The following is a 20,084-nucleotide window of genomic DNA, read 5'->3' on the forward strand; positions in this document are numbered from 1 at the left end:
TACTTCTCAGACGATCCCCTTTTACGATTATCAATCAATGGTAATCTTCATAGTGCTTCCATATTTTGTGTCACTCATTAAATCCATTCTACATCTGGAATCATATCACCTTATCTAACGTAAAAACAACTAGATGGACCTTTGACTGCATGCAATAAAAAATGATGCCTCTACTATAGAGCCATTTTACAAACCGAAACAGAAGCAATTAAAAAAAATTCAAGTTTGATTGTAATCCATTAACAGGTTCTCAAAATATTGTGATTACAAGCTATTTTACATATATACATTACATGTACAGTATGAACCTTTGATCTTTGACCTCATGAGTCATGTTTAAATCTAATCAGTTCATTGGCTCTGCAAGATACTTGCATGTCCTGAGTTTGATAGTAATCCATCCATCAGTTCTAATGAGAATATGTTCACAAGCTATTTTGGATATGAGCCCCATGACCTTTGACCCCAAAATCTACTCAGTTCATTGGCTCTGCAAGATACATACATGTCCTGAGTTTGATGGTAATCCGTCCGTCAGTTCTAATGGCGTAGGAGGCGCGATAGCTCAGTTGGTAGAGCAGTGGTCTCGTAATCCCGTTAGCAATTTTTTTTTCCAACACCCCAGCAATGACATGGATACGAAGGGAGGCACATAAATCCCTGCCCCCATCAATTGATGATAAATGAAAGTTAAAGGAGATTGGGGGAGGGGGGAGAAAAATGAAAAGTAATTTGAAAGGAGATGATTACCCCACTCGATGGCGTTCTCTCACATTTCATAGAGATGTACCGTGTTACCCCCTCCCTGCGACACCAGGTGCCCCCTCAATGGCTGGTTCCATGATACTCCACTGTTCTCAAAGGGATCCAGTAACTTTGTCTCAGATTCTGAAACAAAATCCTGGATTTAGCTTGTTCTGCAATGACAAATATATACCTTGAGGTCAGTCAGGAACCCAATGACTTTTACAAGCCAATCGCCTGTCTGATTATCAAGATATTTATGATTGGAAATCGAAATTTCATTTTTTGTTTTCTAACGGTTTTCCTAACACTGATGGGGGAAATGAGTATGGTAAAACCGGTCACTCAGTGATTTTTACTTTTTTGAGGCATTTCATGATCATTTTGCAGCGAAATTTTGTTCAGGGCTGCAATTACACCATATCACAGACACTGATAACACGTGGGGCCATGCATATCAGATTTAAAATTGTTAAACGATGCCTTTAAAGGGCAAGTCCACTCCAAAAATAACTGATTTTCAAAAGAATCAAAAAATCCTACAAACCAATCAAAAAAAGTTTGAGCGAAATCGGATAACTAATCAGAAAATTATTATTTTTTAATGACACAAAAAACTTTGAAAATCAAAAGACAAATTGGCAACTCGTTCATAAGCCTGTGACGTCATTGCCTCACTATCCACTGATTGTTTTCTTTATATTGCTAATATAAATTTCAAATTATTCCCCTAAAAATCATATTTCCTCTCACCAGCAAGTTATATTGATAGTAATAAGTTTTTATATATGGATGCACTAATACAGAGTAATTCTTTTCAATTAAACCATGCAAAATGTGAACTTTGATAAACTATTTATATAAAAATCAATGATTATGCATACAATATTCAGAAAATAGTATCAATTCTTAAAAGTTCATAAAAGAGCATGACATGCATACAATATGAAATAAATCATATAACCGGGGCAAAGGCATGCGTTTTGGGGATTAAAAAGGAAATTAATGGGGGGGGGGGGGAGGGGAAATACATAAAGAAATTGATAAATAGTGAGGCAATGACGTCACAAACTGACAACCTACCATATTTGGCAATTTGTGTAGTTATTTTTTAAGTTCCATAGTTATTCATACTTTTAACAAAAATTATAACTTCCTTATCAGGTGGGCTGTATCTAATACAGACCACCTTGTAATTTTGTTAAAATTGCCTTTATTTATTATTATTTATCAGGTGGGCTGTATAACGTACAGACCACCTTAAAATTTTGTTAGAATTTCCTTTATTTATTTATTTATCAGGTGGGCTGTATCTAATACAGACCACCTTATATTTTTGTTAAAATTGCCTTTATTATTATTTATTTATTTATCAGGTGGGCTGTATCTAATACAGACCACCTTATAATTTGTTAAAATTGCCTTTATTAGTTATTTATTTATCAGGTGGGCTGTATAATGTACAGACCACCTTATAATTTCATTAGAATTGCCTTTATTTATTTATTTATTATTATCAGGTGGGCTTTATAACGTACAGACCACCTTATAATTTCGTTAGAATTGCCTTTATTATTTATCAGGTGGGCTGTAAATCATACAGACCACCTTATATTTTTGTTAAAATTGCCTTTATTATTATTTATTTATTTTTCTTAATTCTTACCACTTTTTTGTTGGCAGGATAACTTGAAAATGGATCGATCAAAAAACTTGAAATTTGGCACACATATGTATTCCCGTCTTACGCGAGCAATACAGGGTTGTATCTCCGTCGTTTTAGTTTTAGTTTTAATATGCTAAATGTGCCCTTTATTTTTCGATCAGATGCTGGGATCATGCTCATATTTCACTTGCAAAGTGGGATGTTTTCGTTTTCGTTTACGTGTAATCGCTATGGGAAATGTTTTGGTATATCGGTAACACATTTGACTTCCTACCTCGAGATCCCTGGTTCGACTCCGGGCGTCTCCAAGAATTTTTTTCTTCCCTTTTTTTTTCTTTTTGGCCTTTCACTGTACTATCTCCTTTGATTATTAAAACACATAGAATCGCAAATGTAATAAACACCCCTCTTTACTTTATTATTACACTATTTTCATTAGATCCATTACTTTTTGCGTGTAATCCCTATGGGAGATGACTTTTTCTCAAATCTGGATTCTACATTCCTGTCTTTTGCAAGCAGAATAACGCCGTTATTTCTGCTTGGATTTTGTTGATTTTTGAATATGTTGTAGCTAAGACTGTATGCTATCTTAATCATCCCTCATTTTTTCAATAAGATGTCAGGATCACGCTCATGATCATGATCATCATTATCATCATGATCATCATTCTCATAATGATGATAATCATCATCGACATCATCATGATCATCATTATCATCATCATCATCATCAATTTCGTTCACATCATGAATCTACATGACCTTGTCTTTTTAGCAGTATTTCGCTTATTTTGGCTCTATTTTGTCTCAAATTTTAGTTGACCAGCCCACCTATACTTGTTCCAAACAAGTGTTAGTTATCCAATTTTACTCTATTTGTTTTTGCTCTGTTTCTCTTGCATCTATTAAAAGCAAATTATTTTTGTAGTCGACTTAGCCTTTAATGTATAGAAACCAAAATCACATTCTCAAGATTGATTCAATCAATTCAATTCAATTTTATTTCGTCCAATAATGACATGGAAATTTATCGTGGGATTTTATATTGCATTTTACATCAAAAGCATGACATTGAAATGAGATATAATCACATTCAAATTTGGAGAAAAATTGGAAAAACATAACATGACATTGACATAATTCACAAATATATACACAGTTAAAGCCAACATAACGTTAGTACACAGTACCTCGATCCCTGCACCCCCCCCCCCCAAGAAACTCGTCCTAAGCAGATGCAGGCCCTGAGAAATAACGAGAGACAAAGAGAGAGGAGAGGAAGAGATATAGAGAGAGAAATAGAGAGAGAAATAGAGAGAGAAATAGAGAGAGAAATAAAGAGAGAAATAAAGAGAGAAATAAAAAGAGAGATACAGAGAGAGAGGGAAAAGTGGAAGGGAAGGATCGAGACAGGGGCAGATATATCATGATTTATGGCTATTTTAAAGTAGCCCTTTAATCAAAATATAAGTATATACGGTATATCACTGGAAAGCTTATGACCTTAGGATTTTTTTAATAAATATTTCAGATTTTGTTAATAATTAATTAAGTTGTAACAACCAAATAACCATGAAAAAAATTAATGAAAATTAACACAATATGTAAGTAATATTGCCGGTAATCATTAGTGCTCAAATCACACTGACCATCAAACATCGCATAATTCTCAGTAGACCTGAGTCGGTACGGTTGGTCACACTGAATCCCGACCGTCAACATCGGGTCCCGGTTTCGTTTTTTGGAAACCGACGCTCCGAAAAAAATAATGAAATATGTCAGAATTTGCAGTTTTGCACACCACTAAAATTAATTCACCTTAAAACTTAATTTAATTTAATTATTTAATTTTTACCAATCATATTCTAGCTCGTCCCAAAACAATCCGAACTGCCAATATAAATATGGGTTGCAAAGCAGTTCGCTGCGTTGTTGTCGCCAGCACAGCTAGCTAGTTATACTGTACTGACCGGGTCTCTTGGCAGGATGAATAAATCTAGTTAAAAGAAACATTAATGTTAGAATAATAAAATAATAAAAAGAATTGATCAGACTAGTCATGGAAAGAATGCGCAGTGCACTTCATTAGCTGTAATGGTGCCAAAACGAACCCAAACAAATATACGTGATCATAACAAGAAATCATTCAAAACTATGAGAGCCCAATTGAAAATACAACTAATCAAAATTACCGTAAGCAGATACATAACTTGGAGGAAGAATACAATAATTGTCCAAGAAAATCCACAAAAATAGTGATATTCGAGGCGTAATTGGGTACATTTTTATCGAAAGGGGCCTGCTGCAGATATCTAATCCATTGTTATACTGCTTTTTACCATAGAGGGCGGTATACTGGATTCTAGCCTCGTGCTCAACTTAAAGATAAAGTTGAGTTCTGGTCATGTGATTGCAAACGATGTGGAATCCAGGGAGAGGAAGTCACTTGGGAATCAACGAGGGACATTCTTGTAGAAACAGCTGAAGAGACATTACCTAAAAAGGAAAAGAAAAGTAAACAGAGATGGATGACAGAGGAGATCCTATCGAAGATGAGTGGCTGAACAAACAGTGTGCTGAGATAGAGAGAAGTTTTAATGCAAATGATTTCAGGGAAGAAGGTAAATGATCATTCTGGAAAGAAACTTCAGAGCTCCAAGTCAGGATGCATCAAAGCAAAGGATGCATGAAGGCAAAGGATGGATCAGTATTGGTTGAAACGGAAGAGATACTGAACAGATGGACTGAGTACATTGGCAAGCTTTTTGATGATATAAGAATAGAACCTCCACATTATGCAGAATCCATCAAAGGACCTAGGATTCTGCTCTCAGAAGTGAGGTCAGCGATCAGTATGATGAAGAGGAACAAAGCTGCTGGTCCTGATGGAATAGTGATGGAGATGGTCGAGGCATTGGAGAACCATGGTGTCATGAAACTAACTGAAGTCATAAATAAGATCTATGATGATGGAAAGTTTCCAGATGACCTGTGCAAATCAATATTTATTATACTTCCCAAGAAACCAGGAGCAGTGGAATGCGGGCAACATAGAATCATCAGTCTCATGAGCCATATCACAAAGATCATCTTGCGAGTTCTACTTCAGAGAGCAAGGAATCGCCTGATTCCAGAAATCAGTAATGTGCAGTTTGGTTTTGTCAAGGATGCTGGAACTAGAAATGATGTTTTTGTTCTGTGGTCTATAGCAGAAAGGGCCGTAGAAATGCAGAAAGATGTCTTCCTCCTGTGTTTCATTAATTACCGGTATACGAAAGCCTTCAATAAAGTAAGACACAATCAGCTATTTGAAGACTTAACCATGATTGGAAAAGACACAAAGGATGTAAAGTTATTGCAAAATCTGTATTGGGAGCAAACAGCATCAGAGTGGAAACAGAATTGAGCGACTACATCAACATTAAGAGGGGGGTTCGGCAAGAATGTGTCATGAGTTGATACTCAGAAACCTAGAACAGGAAAGAGGATTAAAGGTAGGAGGACATAATATCACAAACATACGATGACACTATATTAATTGCAGAATCAGAGGAGGACCTGTAGCGACTTTTGAATGTTGTCGTCAGAGAAAGTGACAAGAGAGGATTATCACTAAATTACAAGAAAACAGAATGCATGGTAATTTCAAAGAAGGGAGGAATACCATGCTCTCTTAAGATCAACAACAATCAAATAAAACAAGCCACCACTGTTAATTACCTAGGGACTACAATTACAGACGATGCAAGAGGCGAGCAAGAAATCAAGAGAAGGATTGCACTTGCAAAATCAACTTTCTCCAAGTTAGAAAACAGATTAAAGAACTTGACATGTAATACTTGTTTGGAACAAGTATAGGTGGGCTGTTCCAACCAAATTTGAGAGAAAATAGAGCAATAATAAGCAAGACACTGCTAAAATAACAATGTCTTGTAGATTCATGATGTGAACAAAATTCCCCTTCCATAGGCATAACACGCAAATTACGAAATTTCTGTCATGAGGCCTTTAAAAGTAATACAAAGTTTTGGGAAATTTTGAAAATTGGGTGGATAGTGAATCTTTACAATTTTGATATATTTGGATGCCCCTGTGGATGTATTATAAGCACTAAAAAAAATAAACCCTAAAACACTTCTGTTTTCGAGAAAAATTGAATATAAAAATTTACCGGTGCTCCTGGTAAATTTTGATAAATTTCAAATAGCGCCTACGGCCGTACAATGGCAGCTGCGACCATGAAAATCTCAGAATATGTCGTTGTGATATATAATTTCCAATCAGGAATAGCTAATCGGGCGATTTTAGTCAAGAAACATTGTTTCATAGCTAAATTGATATCTTGACCTTGAGAGGGAGCTATACAACATAAAGAGTTTATTATTTATAATTTCATAATTTTAGACTCGATTTCAACCGGGACAACGATCAATGAATATTGTAGGAACGCATATGCTTCCAATATGTTAATTTGAACCAAATTCATGACCCCATACCAAAACTTTGTATTACCTTTAATCGAAATTTTCGCTATGACGTTTAAGAAGCTATCGTTATTAAATATATATGATATAAATAAGCAAGAAATCGCAACATTCATGTACAAATATAAAAACAAGTTGTTACCTGCCCCCTTTTCAGACCTCTTTCAATATAATAGTCAAATTCATAATTATAATACACGGCTTTCCAACAAATTTCATTTATGGTCTGTTAAGTCTAGTTATGAAGCTAAATCAATGAGTTATCTAGGTCCTAAACAGTGGAATATGATTCCCCAAGTAATAACGAAATCACAATTCATATCTTCCTTTAGAAAACAATATAAAATCTTACTACTAAATAATTATTAATCAGCACAGTTGTTGATTTTTTTAAAAAATTTTTTTCTAATTTTATATCTGAACCCTCTTTCATTGTTATCTTGTTTTCCTTTCCTTTCTTTTCCCCCTTTATATATTGTTTTTCTTCTCTCTATTTTACTTTCTCTTGTCTTATAGGTAGTTGAAGTGATTGTACTTTGCTTATTTTACTTAATTTATTGTTGTGTGCTTATAATATGTTATATTTCTTTTTGTACTGTTTTTCATTCTTTAATGGGCGATCCAACTTCACACAGGTTTTCGCAACCTTCATGGAAAGCCCCGCATATAACCTTTGTAAACATAGTTAAAATTTACTGTTACTTTGTATATTTTGATTTTTATATTGCGAAATAAAATTAAATTGAATTGAATTGAACGTCATCAAAATGAAAAAATGGTGTTCACTGAGCTTGTAGACATACGTCTCAGCTACATCATATCGAAATTTGGAAGAAAAATCTTTGAACATTTACAGAGATACAATCAATTTTCCATAAATATGCTGACGTCATAATATGCAAATTTGTATTTTGAGTTTGAAGGCCATAATGATGACATCAGAACATTTTTAATGGCCAAATGAGACATGAAATCATATCTCCGACTGATACTATATCAAAATATGAAAAAAAAATTGGGGGTCCAGGTTTATCCCAAAGAGCTTTAAAGAGAAGGTTCATTGATTTAAAATACTAACTTTAATGTCATTATTGCAAAGGTGACACTTTGATTGGCCAAGGTTATCAAAAGCCAATGCTTGGAAACATTAGAAGTAATGATTATTAACAATTACAAAACACTTACAGCCCCGACATAGCACTTGCAAAGCTCCCCCGTCGCTGCTAAGATATGACGTCACATGTTGAACATGATGTGCACAAGCAGACGATGTCCCATGACATCTCACACAATTTCAGTGCCCGTTTTGTCATCTTTTCTTCAGTTATTTCTCTTACTTCAATGACCTCAGGCGAAATTTTTAATCTATTGCCTCACTCTAAACCCGATGCATGGTATTATTTTGATGAAAAATGCAAGGTTTAAATAAAAAAAGGAATCCGTCGCTTGTAAACAAAATAAGACGCCATTGTATTTTCAGCTGCATACACCGCGGCATGTTCGGCGTTTCAAGAGGGAACAAATGACATCCATGCTATCATTCCGGAGGTTTTTTAATTTGAAAGTGTGGTTTCTTTGATTGTTCATTAACCCCTATCCTGTGTATTTACAAACAAAAGAATTTAGTTATCAGAATTGGGGTCATATCCCTTTTTGAATGGTATAAAATTCCATCACATTTATATACACTAAACTCATTATAATTTGAGAAATAAAAGCATTGCAATTGTGTTCATTCTCTATGGGATGTCGTCTGCTTGGGCAGGGTTGGTTCATATTGTGACGGCATTAAAACATCGTTATTTTCCCGGCGAATCTCTCGCATATCCCAGATGCTACGGAGGTTGTTTTATTTGTATTTTTATAAATCACTGATATGTAGTTGACCTAAAACTTGCATGATGGCCATCTGTTAGCTTACCAGTTTCTAGTAATATGCTATTTGCCATATTTGTGATTTTCTATGAACCCGCACTTTAATGGATTTTGTATAAGCGTGTCTTTACCCATATATGCTATGTATAACATTTATCTTGAATGGACGCTCATCTTGTTATTAAAGGTCACAAAGAGATAAACATGGTATCAAATTGTTCGAGAAAATATGGGAAATATGATAAAAGAAAAAAAAATGGCTATTCTATGTTGTGTAATGGTGTTACGCGCGAAAACGCATGCGCATGTGTGTGTGCGCGATTTTTTAATAAATTACTTAAAATGGCCTTAAACGTATGCACACAAAATTTGAGACGATTTAGAACATTTTAAATGTTGGGCGCGAGCGCTTATTGACCTGAAATTGACCGGACGGATATTAACCTTGATCATGATCAATACAATTGAGAATATTTTCGTTTAGAAGATATGATTATGAGTAGATTTTCCGAAAATTTCACAAAATGGCACCTAGATGACGTCATCAGTCAAGGTTGAAAACTTTACAGTGCTTTGTCCATATGCCTACCCGTACCGGGTATACATATGTGTGCCAAATTTCAAGGCATTTATTTGAGCCATTTTCAAGTTATCTTGCTTACAAAAAAGTGGGTTGAAAAAAAAAAAAAGAAATTAACTAGACAGGTAATACTTGTTTGGAACAAGTATACCGGTAGGTGGGCTGTTCCAACTAAAATTTGAGACAAAATAGAGCAAAAATAAGTGAGATACTGCTAAAAAAAATCAATGTCAAGTAGCTTCATGATGTGAATGAAATTCACCTTACGTATATGCAAAAAACGCAAATTAAGAAGTTTCTGACATGTGGCCTTTAATCGAAATTTTCACTATGATGACGTCATCAAAATAAAAAAGGATGGCAAAAAAGCTAGTAGAAAATTTTCTTAGCTACAACAGATCGAAATTTGGAGAAAAAAAAAAGATTAATATTTACAGATACAATCAATTTTCCATAAATATGCTGACGTCATAATATGTAAATTCATATTTTGAATTCCAAGGCCATTATGATGATGTTACTGTAAACTTTATGGCCAAATGAGACAAAATGAGATAAAATCTTATCTCCGACTCATACTCTATCCAAATATGAAAAAAATTGAGGGTCCCGGTGCATCCCAAAGAGCTATAATGCTTTTTGTATAGGCATGTTTTTGCCCATATATGCTATGTATTAAAAGAGCTCGCGCGCACAGATATTTATGTTGAATGGACGCTCATCTTGATATTAATGGTCATAAAGAGATAAACACGGTATCAAATTGTTAAAAAAAAATGAGAAATATCATGAAAGAAAACAAAATGGCGATTCTATGTTGTGTAATGGCGTTACATGCGTGCATGTGCGCAATTCTTTATAAAATGGTTAAAATGGCCTAAAACGTATGCAAAATAAATTTGAGACAATTTTGAGCATTATAAAATTTTGCAGACGTACGCGTCTTTTGACCTGAAATTGACCGAACAAATATTGACATTGATCATGATGAATATGTAGGAGAAATGACTTAATTATGAAGATATGATCATGAGATGATTTTCAGAAAATTTCACAAAATGGCGCCTAGATGACGTCATCAGTCAAGGTCAAGGTTGAAAATGCTGTTGTGCTTTGTCCATATGTGTCCAAATTATAAGGTGGTCTGTATTATATACAGCCCACCTGATAAGAAGCTGAAGGTGAAGACACTACTTTGCATACTCAATTGCTATGTCTATCCAGTTCTGATGTATGGATATGAAGCTTGGACCCTGACATCAGACCTAAGAAAGCGACTGGAAAGTTGTGAAGTTTGGTTCCTGAGAAGGATGCTTAGAATTTCATGGACAGAAAGAGTTTCTAACTAGTCTTTAATTCATCACTTAGACCAAGCCTTGTCAACTGGCGGCGCGCGCAACACTTGTGGCGCTTGCGGTCAGTCGGAATGGCACGCGACTGTTGCAACAACAAAACAAAAAAGAGAAAGAAAGAAAATATATATTTTAGAATTAAATACTCAGCTAAATCAAGAAGTTGCAGTCGAATTTGAGCCCAAAATGCCTGCTTAACAAACAGGAAGAAAGGGGAATTTATCGTTTTTTAACCATTTTATATGAATCTAAACCTCAGATCTGAACAACAAGTAGATCTAGCTTACGATGGGATACCAATTTTAACATCGCCAATCTCTGGAAACCACTGGTTTTTGTTGTTTGATTTTCACTTTATTTTGACATTTCCAGTGTTTATTGCACACAAAAAAACTACATATAAAAATATACCTCCAGTGTAATTGTACCCAGGAATTGTACTAATTTTTTCACATCAATTATGATTGATTATATTGTGAAATGAAATGGTGCTAAAAATGCCCCATTTGGGCCTTTAGAAAGCCCCCTGCTACCAACCGTTAGGGCTTCGCCCCTGGACCCAGTTTCGGCTCAGTCGCTACGCTCCTTCGCAGCACAGTCAACCATACAGGGTGGCACTTCAACTACAAATTCTTTTCGTTTTGGTACTTCTAATAAACTAGTTGAGAAGGCCTGACTAAGACTAATTAGGTAATACGTATGCTAAATGTGTAACATAATAAACTAGATGGAATTTTGACTGCGCGCAGTCGAAAATGATGCCTCCGCCATAGAGCAATTTAAACAAGTTTGGAGTTTAAATCTCCAGTGGTTCTTGAGATATCATGATAACAATCTCAATGTATGAAATTTCATAAGTTGACCTCTGTGACCCTTGACCTTTGACCTACGTGCTCCAAAATCTAATCAGATTGTCTTCCTATGGTGATACACACTATCATTAAGTTTGAAGTTTAAATCTCCAGTGGTTCTTGAGATATTATGATATGGTGATACATACTATCATTAAGTTTGAAGTGAAAATTCTCCAGTGGTTCTTGAGATATCGGGATAACGATCTCAATGTATGGAATTTCATAAGTTGACCTCTGTGACCCTTGACCTTTGACCTACGTGCTCCAAAATCTAATCAGATTGTCTTCCTATGGTGATACACACTATCATTAAGTTTGAAGTTTAAATCTCCAGTGGTTCTTGAGATATTATGATAACAATCTCAATGTATGGAATTTCATAAGTTGACCTCTGTGACCCTTGACCTTTGACCTACGTGCTCCAAAATCTAATCAGATCGTCTTCCTATGGTGATACATACTATCCTTAAGTTTGAAGTTTTTACATCTCCAGTGGTTCTTGAGATATCATGATAACAATCTCAATGTATGGAATTTCATAAGTTGACCTCTATGACCCTTGACCTTTGACCTACGTGCTCCAAAATGTAATCAGATTGTCTTCCTATGGTGATACACACTATCATTAAGTTTGAAGTTTAAATCTCCAGTGGTTCTTGAGATATTATATGGTGATACATACTATCATTAAGTTTGAAGTGAAAATTCTCCAGTGGTTCTTGAGATATCGGGATAACGATCTCAATGTATGGAATTTCATAAGTTGACCTCTATGACCCTTGACCTTTGACCTACGTGCTCCAAAATGTAATCAGATTGTTTTCCTATAGTGATACACACTATCACTAAGTTTGAAGTTTAAATCTCCAGTGGTTCTTGAGATATCATGATAACAATCTCAATGTATGGAATTTCATAAGTTGACCTCTGTGACCCTTGACCTTTGACCTACGTGCTCCAAAATGTAATCAGATTGTTTTCCTATAGTGATACACACTATCACTAAGTTTGAAGTTTAAATCTCCAGTGGTTCTTGAGATATCATGATAACAATCTCAATGTATGGAATTTCATAAGTTGACCTCTGTGACCCTTGACCTTTGACCTACGTGCTCCAAAATCTAATCAGATCGTCTTCCTATGGTGATACATACTATCCTTAAGTTTGAAGTTTTTACATCTCCAGTGGTTCTTGAGATATCATGATAACAATCTCAATGTATGGAATTTCATAAGTTGACCTCTATGACACTTGACCTTTGACCTATGTGCTCCAAAATGTAATCAGATTGTTTTCCTATAGTGATACACACTATCACTAAGTTTGAAGTTTAAATCTCCAGTGGTTCTTGAGATATCATGATAACAATCTCAATGTATGGAATTTCATAAGTTGACCTCTGTGACCCTTGACCTTTGACATACGTGCTCCAAAATCTAATCAGATCGTCTTCCTATGGTGATACATACTATCCTTAAGTTTGAAGTTTAAATCTCAAATGGTTCTTGAGATATCGCGCTAACAAACTCAATACAAGGAATTTCATAAGTTGACCTCTGTGACCTGTGACCTTTGACCTACGTACTCCAAAATCTAATCAGATCGTCTTCCTATGGTGATAAATACTATTCCCGAGTCTTAAGTTTAAATCTTAAATGGTTCTTGAGATATTGTGATAATGGTCAAACGGGACGGACGTACGGACAACCCGAAAACATGATGCCTCCGGCACCACCTTCGGTGGCGGAGGCATAAAAATGCATTTTCACAATTTCATCTTTTGTTATAAGATACTACTCCCATTATGGTCTATCCATGAGTCAAGTTTCAACTACAGTATTTAGGGCACAGAGAGATAGCGCAAGAGAATAAGAGGGAGGCAAGGCAAGAGAGAGAGAGAGAGAGAGATGCAATTGAGAACAATGCCTTCTATATTTCTAGCATAAATAAGCTCTTTTGAATACTGATCATGAAAGTGTTGCCGATAATCAAAAAATGATTTTGATCACGAATACGATGACGATATTAGCATAATGACCATGATTGAAAGTGGCACAGCGCCCCCTTCAGGATTTCGATAGAGGATTAAACTGTTTACTTATACTAAACAAGATTTATTTAGTCCCGATTTAATATAAAATATGAGTAAGGTATTAATATTGTACCCATCCAATACCCAACACCTATAATGTGAAATCTAGAGACGATTGTTAGTGTGCATGGTAGTGAATGGCCAAACGATAGAAATTGCCTCGAATTTCCTTGGATTAAATTGTTGTTATAAATATAAATGAGCCAGTCTGAGATGATGCAGATAAAAAGGGGAGAGAGTAGAGAAAGAGAGACAGAGACAGAGCGAGAGAGGAAGAGGGAGAGGGAAACAGTGAGAGGGAGAGGGTGAAAGTGTAAGAGAGAGGGAGAGAACAAGAGATATAAAAATGAGAGAGACCAAGGGAAGGAGAGGGGCAGAACAAGACTAGGTGAAGGAAGACGGAGCAAGATAGAAAAGAGAGAGGGGAGAGATGCAATTGAGAAAGATGCCTTCAATATTTCTAGCATAAATAGCTAGGCTCTTGAATTACGATCATGAAAGTGTGCCGAAATTGCTGATGATGATATAATGATAATGTTCATGAATACGATAATGACGATATTGATGATGATGACCATGATTAAAAGGTGTAGGCCTATAGTGCCCCTTCAGGTATTCGATTGAGGACCGTGATATATAACTGTTTACTATTACCAGGGAGAGTGCCCTGCTATTACTAAACAAGCTCAAATTTTCGCCTGATTGCAGAGATATACTTATACCAATAATTGAAGTTATATTTTGACGCACTAAATACGCAACAATGACGTAATTAGAGCTGATTATGACTAATAAAGCCTATATCTAAACTAAGTTTCATGCAGCCTATTGACCGTTCCATATTGGAAAGAAAGATCTACCGTTAGAATAACGTTTTGACGCACGGTGGATGTGAATGCTTCTGTGTGCCATCTGTCAAGTCTTGAGATAACATGCAAATAAAGGTTTTAAACACTTTTTTTTATAAATTAAAACATGTACACAGTGATGTTTACTCCTGATTCAATACAAAATATAATAATAATAGTGTAAACTTATAGAGCGGACACACCGTCCAGGGACGCTCATGGCGCTAGCTCATTGCAATATTTTGTTATAACCCATTTCAATCAATATGAGTAAGATATTAAAGGCACACTGTCCTACTTGCTCCCTCTATATAGAAAACTTTGCCAATCGGTGCCTGTTGGTCCCCCATGATCCTCTTTTTCTTATGTTAAATGAGAGCTGAGTTAATGAGAAAGCCACCTGTCACAGTGACCTCGCTGGCTTGCTGGGCGGTCTAATCCCTTCTGGCTGAAGTAGTAAAGCCTGCCTTTAATATTTTACCCATCCATAACCCAACATCTATAAGATGTTAAATCTAGAAATGATTGTTAGTATGCATGGCAGTGAACGGCCAAAGGATAGAAATTGCCTCAAATTTCCTTTGATTTGATTTGTATACATGTAATAAACTAATAAATGAGACACTGAGATGATGCAGAGAGAAAGGGGAGAGATAAGAGAGAGGCAGATCGAGGCAGATCGAGACAGAGGGAGACAGAGGGAGACAGAGCAAGAGAGGGAAGAGGCCCAGCTAGGCATCTCACCCTTCTCCTTCCTTCTTAATCCTCTTTCTTCTTCTATTTTTACTTCTTCTAATAATTCCCCTTTTTTAAAGTTTGGATAAAACAACCTTTTTCTTTAAGTAGCTATTACCTAGAGTAAAATATAATTGTGTACAATTTGTCATATAAGTATTCACATATACATAACTTCGCCTCTATCATTTGTAGTTTGTGTAATGTGTAACGCTTGAATATTGATATCGATACCTTAGGATAGTGTTACCTCTGTCTATCCTCTCACTATCCCCACTTGAATCTTCTTTTTCTTCCTCCTTCTCTTCTACTTTATCCTCTTCATCTTGTTCTTAACCTCACCATCTTACCACCCACTTTTCTTTTCTGTCTTTACTTTACACCATCATCATGTTCGTCTTCACTTTTCTTTATCTCCTTTTTATATAAACTGAGTTTGGGAGATCAAAAAAGAAATACAAATTTCGAGTTAAATACCGTATTTGCCGGCATAAAGGCCGCAGTATTTTTGGAAGAGAAAAAATCAAAAAGTCGGGGTGCGGCCTATGCGGCGAAAGAGTAAAAAAAAAAATTAAAAAGTAAGTCAAAACCAGCACGAATTTGCACATATGGGACTAGATCTACGAACGGTACAATAACTATACATTTCCACACATCTTACCAACAATTTTATCTTGCATTGTTGACATGAAGACAAAAATAAACTTCCAAAAACAACATCTGCCGATAGATCTTGATCTAAGTTTGTGCCAATGCATTGCAAAAGTAAAAAAGAAGGGCCCGTTTAACGGAGCTGCCGCGAGGCATCCAGCACGCAAAGTCACTATTTTGAATCCATTGCAATACACAAGAGAGACGCGCGATGTATACATCACAGAAAACTCAATATGCTAGCATCAGTGCGGGATGACCGAGCGGTCTAAGGCGGTGATTTTAGTCACATCAACATTTGTACGCAAGAGATCAAATCCCTATACGGCGCTGCGGCCTTATCGCCGGCAAATACGGTATTCTTTTTACCAATTAACTCATTCAGGATCAGTTCTTTAATTTTGATGTTAAATGATATGTTTTTATATATTGTATTTTACATTTGTAAAACATTCGGTCCAATTCGGCCGTTTAGGCCGCAATGCATTATTGTTCTTTTGTTTTTGTTCTCAATAAAACCATTATCAATTCAATTCAATACTAGGACACTGCTAACGTTAACATTTCACAATTAGGACATAAGTGACATATTCATAATTACTGGAAAGTTCTACAAAATTTGCAATACCGACTTTCAATTGCAAATTTCGACGAGATATCGACATCTAATCAAAAAATTAAAAGCACTGTTTTTATAGCCCATAGTCTCAGCTATAACAGAAGAAAATAGAGCACAAATAAGCAAGATAGTGCTCATAGATGAATGTCATGTAGATTCATGATGTGAACAAATTTCACCTTCCGTAGACATAGCCCGCAAATTAAGAAAATTCTGACATGTGGCCTTTAATTGAATTCTTTACTATGATGACATCTTTACTATGATGACATCATTAAAATGAAAATCAATGTACACTGATCTTGTGGACAATTGCCTCGACTACAACATATTAAAATCTAGAAGAGAATCAATGAATATTGAGAGAAATACACTCAATTTTCTATAAATGTTATGATGCATAATATGCAATTTTGTATTTTGACTTCCAAGGCCATCATGATGGAATCAAGATGTACTTAATGGCCAAATGAGATATGAAATCCTATCTCAGACTCATACTCTATCTAAATATAAAAAAAAAATTGGCAGTCCTTATTCATCCCAATGGACATTTTATAGGCATGTTTTTGCCAATATATGCTAAGTATTACACAAATCGCACGTTCGGACGGTTATCTTGAACGGACGCTCATTCCGTTATTAATAGTGATAAAGAGATAAACATGGTATCAAATTGTTTGGAAAAATATGAGAAATATTTTGTCAAAAATAATTGCAGAGGAAGTATTTTGCGTTTGGTCGTGACAAACAAAAATGCGCAAAAATGTGTGTTTTGCGCGATTTTGTATGAAATGCTTATAATGTCCTGAAACGTATGCAAACAAAATTTAAGACGATTTTGAGCAATTTAAATTTTTACGCGTGCGTTAACACCCACACGTACACATACGCGCATTTATTGACCTGAAATTGACCAGACAAATATTGACCTTGATCATGATAAATATGAATGAGAAATGGCTTTTTGTTATGAAGATATGATCATGAGTTGATTTTCACAAAATGGCGCCTGGATGACGTCACGAAAACTTTGAGTCTCTAAAAAGTCACGCAGTTCTAAGTTAGACTAAGATCTATCATCATGTAAGTTTCATGATAATGGCTTTATTCAGTCTTGAGATATCCTATGAACGAATTCGAGGAAGAATGATAATAAAAATCTTGAAGAAATCAATCGATACGTAGACTTCGTACGTATCACCTAATAATGAGGTATTTGCCATGGCAGGAACAAGACGAAAGCTTCTGAATAGTATAAGAGGTCGACAGCTGAGCTTCTTGGGTCATGTTATTCGAAAGAATGGTTTGGAAAATCTTGCACTGACTGAAAGAATAGAGGGGAGGAGTAGGGGTAGAAGGAGGATTCTGTGGATGAGTAGCTTAAGGAGTTGGATTTCTGAAAGTGGAATTGATCTTGGGGTAAATGAATTACTTCATAGAATATGGGACAGAGAGTTGTGGCATTCCATGGTCGCCAACATCTATAGGTACATTTATTAACGGAATGGGCCTGCTGCGACGTCCGTGCAGAATTACACATGTTTAAAGAGAAGGTTGAGTGCTGGGAAGAGGTAAAAAATTATTTGTGAGCGTTATCATTGTTATTATGCAAGGGTTGAAGAACATCAGATTAAACATGTTCCCTGAAAAGCATGGCTCTTCAAATGCCTTCATATTCTAAATATGACATGAAACATCGTAAAAATCCGGGTAGGATTTTTTCGCCATGTGTTTGTGTAGTCCCATATACATCATTCTGTGTACAGTGCTTGTAACTTTGCCAAGATTTGGCCAAATTTCTTATCATTTTGATGATTCCAGAACCTTGAAATACACACGAATACCTATACTAGATGATCTACCTTTTCTGATATGATTCCACAGTTTCTTTCACAATGCAATCGCATGACCAGAACTCAACTTTATCTTTAAGTTGAGCACGAGGCTAGAATTCACTCTACCGCCCTCTACGGTAAAAAGCAGTATAACGATGGATTAGATATCTGCAGCAGGCCCCTTTCGATAAAAATGTACCCAATTACGCTTCGAATATCACAATTTCTGTGGTATTTCTTGGACGACTATTAAATTCTTTGTCCAAGTTGTGTATCTGATTATGGTAATTTTGAGCAGTAGTTGTCTTTCCAATTGAGCTCTTGGCACGCATTACAGCTAACGAAGTGCACTGCGCATTGTTTCTTGAAAAATATTTCACAACATTCTTCTCTGTAAATATTACCCATTTTACTCATTTTCTGCACCGGCTTCCAACCGCGATCGAAACGTAACCGGACAAGAGCGATAGAAGTTGCTAGTATGCTATCCTCTAACGAGTCCATACAAAAGGAACAACAGATATCCAGTTGCGCTATCTCGGAACCAAATCCCTCCTCCAAGTGACAAATTGGTTAGATTACAATAATTTAGCATAAGTATAATACCGCGTGTCCACACACAAACATTTTTATCCAGAAACTCTTAAAAGAAACGTTGTATAAAGAATCATCATATAAATTCCAGGGTGTCCACACACAAGAAACGTTGTATAAAGAATCATTGTATAAATTCCAGGGTGTTCAAACACACCAGAAAGTAATCCCGAAACTCTACAGCGAAACGTCGTACATGTGCGTAGTTTGCTACTGCGGTCATAAAACGAAAGTGGAAATGAGAGGTCAGGTCTCCTTTCGCACGCGGTCACGTTCAGCCCCGCCCAGTTATACCATTCCATGATTACACATGAATCATTATTGAGTTCTTTTTTGAAACGATGCCCTAACCCTCGTTTCGTTATACGACATTTTGTTATACGACGTTTCGTTAGTAAGCGTCCACACACACAATTTCATTGTTTAACTATTTCAAAACTGTATAACTATTCCGAAACTGTATAACTATATCGTTTTGGGATACGGTAGTTATATTACAGTGTAGTTATAATAAGCAAATAATTACCGTTGGTGAAGGTGATGGGACAAACTATCACTTCCGAGGCGATCTGGAGGTAGCTATCTTTCCGAAGCGAAGCTGAAGAAAGATAGCGTATACATTCTGATCGACGAGGAAGTGATAGTGTGCCATCGCTTGAAACCAAAAGGTGATTCTTTGCTTTATATTCCACATCTAAAACAATTTAACTACAAAATGAAAAGGACGTGTATGCATCTACATAAAAAACACCTAGGCCCAAATTCACACCAAAAAAGTTTAAGTTTAACCCAACCCCATGAGGGTATGTATGCGCATGTGTTTTCTTTAATTCCGCTCATTGGTAATGCGCGCTTAATTACGCCCATTTTAGTGCGCTTTTGCCTTTTGGATAAATCAGTGAAATTGCGTTGCCCTGTGTAGATAGTAACGGTACCTCTATCTTCAGTGAAAGTGCGTTGCACTGTGTAGATAGTAGTACTACATGTATCTACACAGTGTAACAAACTTTTTGCTTCTCCCATCAATAATGAGCAAACTATCTTTCATCACATGATTTACTTTTGACCAATCCTAGAGCAAGATTCTTAGTATGTGGTATATAATTAAACATAAACTTGAGTTATGGTAAAAAAAAATGAATTCTCAC

General features: G+C 35.8%; 1 protein-coding gene across 1 annotated transcript in view; it reads right to left on the minus strand.

The window, feature by feature from the left end:
- LOC105436407 (zinc finger protein 493) overlaps nucleotides 1–20,084 on the minus strand; it is a 33,575-nt gene that overhangs the window by 9,451 nt on the left and 4,040 nt on the right. The gene's annotated exons all lie outside the window — the stretch shown is intronic.

This window comes from Strongylocentrotus purpuratus, unplaced genomic scaffold (genome assembly GCF_000002235.5).
Source record: "Strongylocentrotus purpuratus isolate Spur 01 unplaced genomic scaffold, Spur_5.0 spur5_scaffold_6, whole genome shotgun sequence".
NCBI lineage: Eukaryota > Metazoa > Echinodermata > Echinoidea > Camarodonta > Strongylocentrotidae > Strongylocentrotus > Strongylocentrotus purpuratus.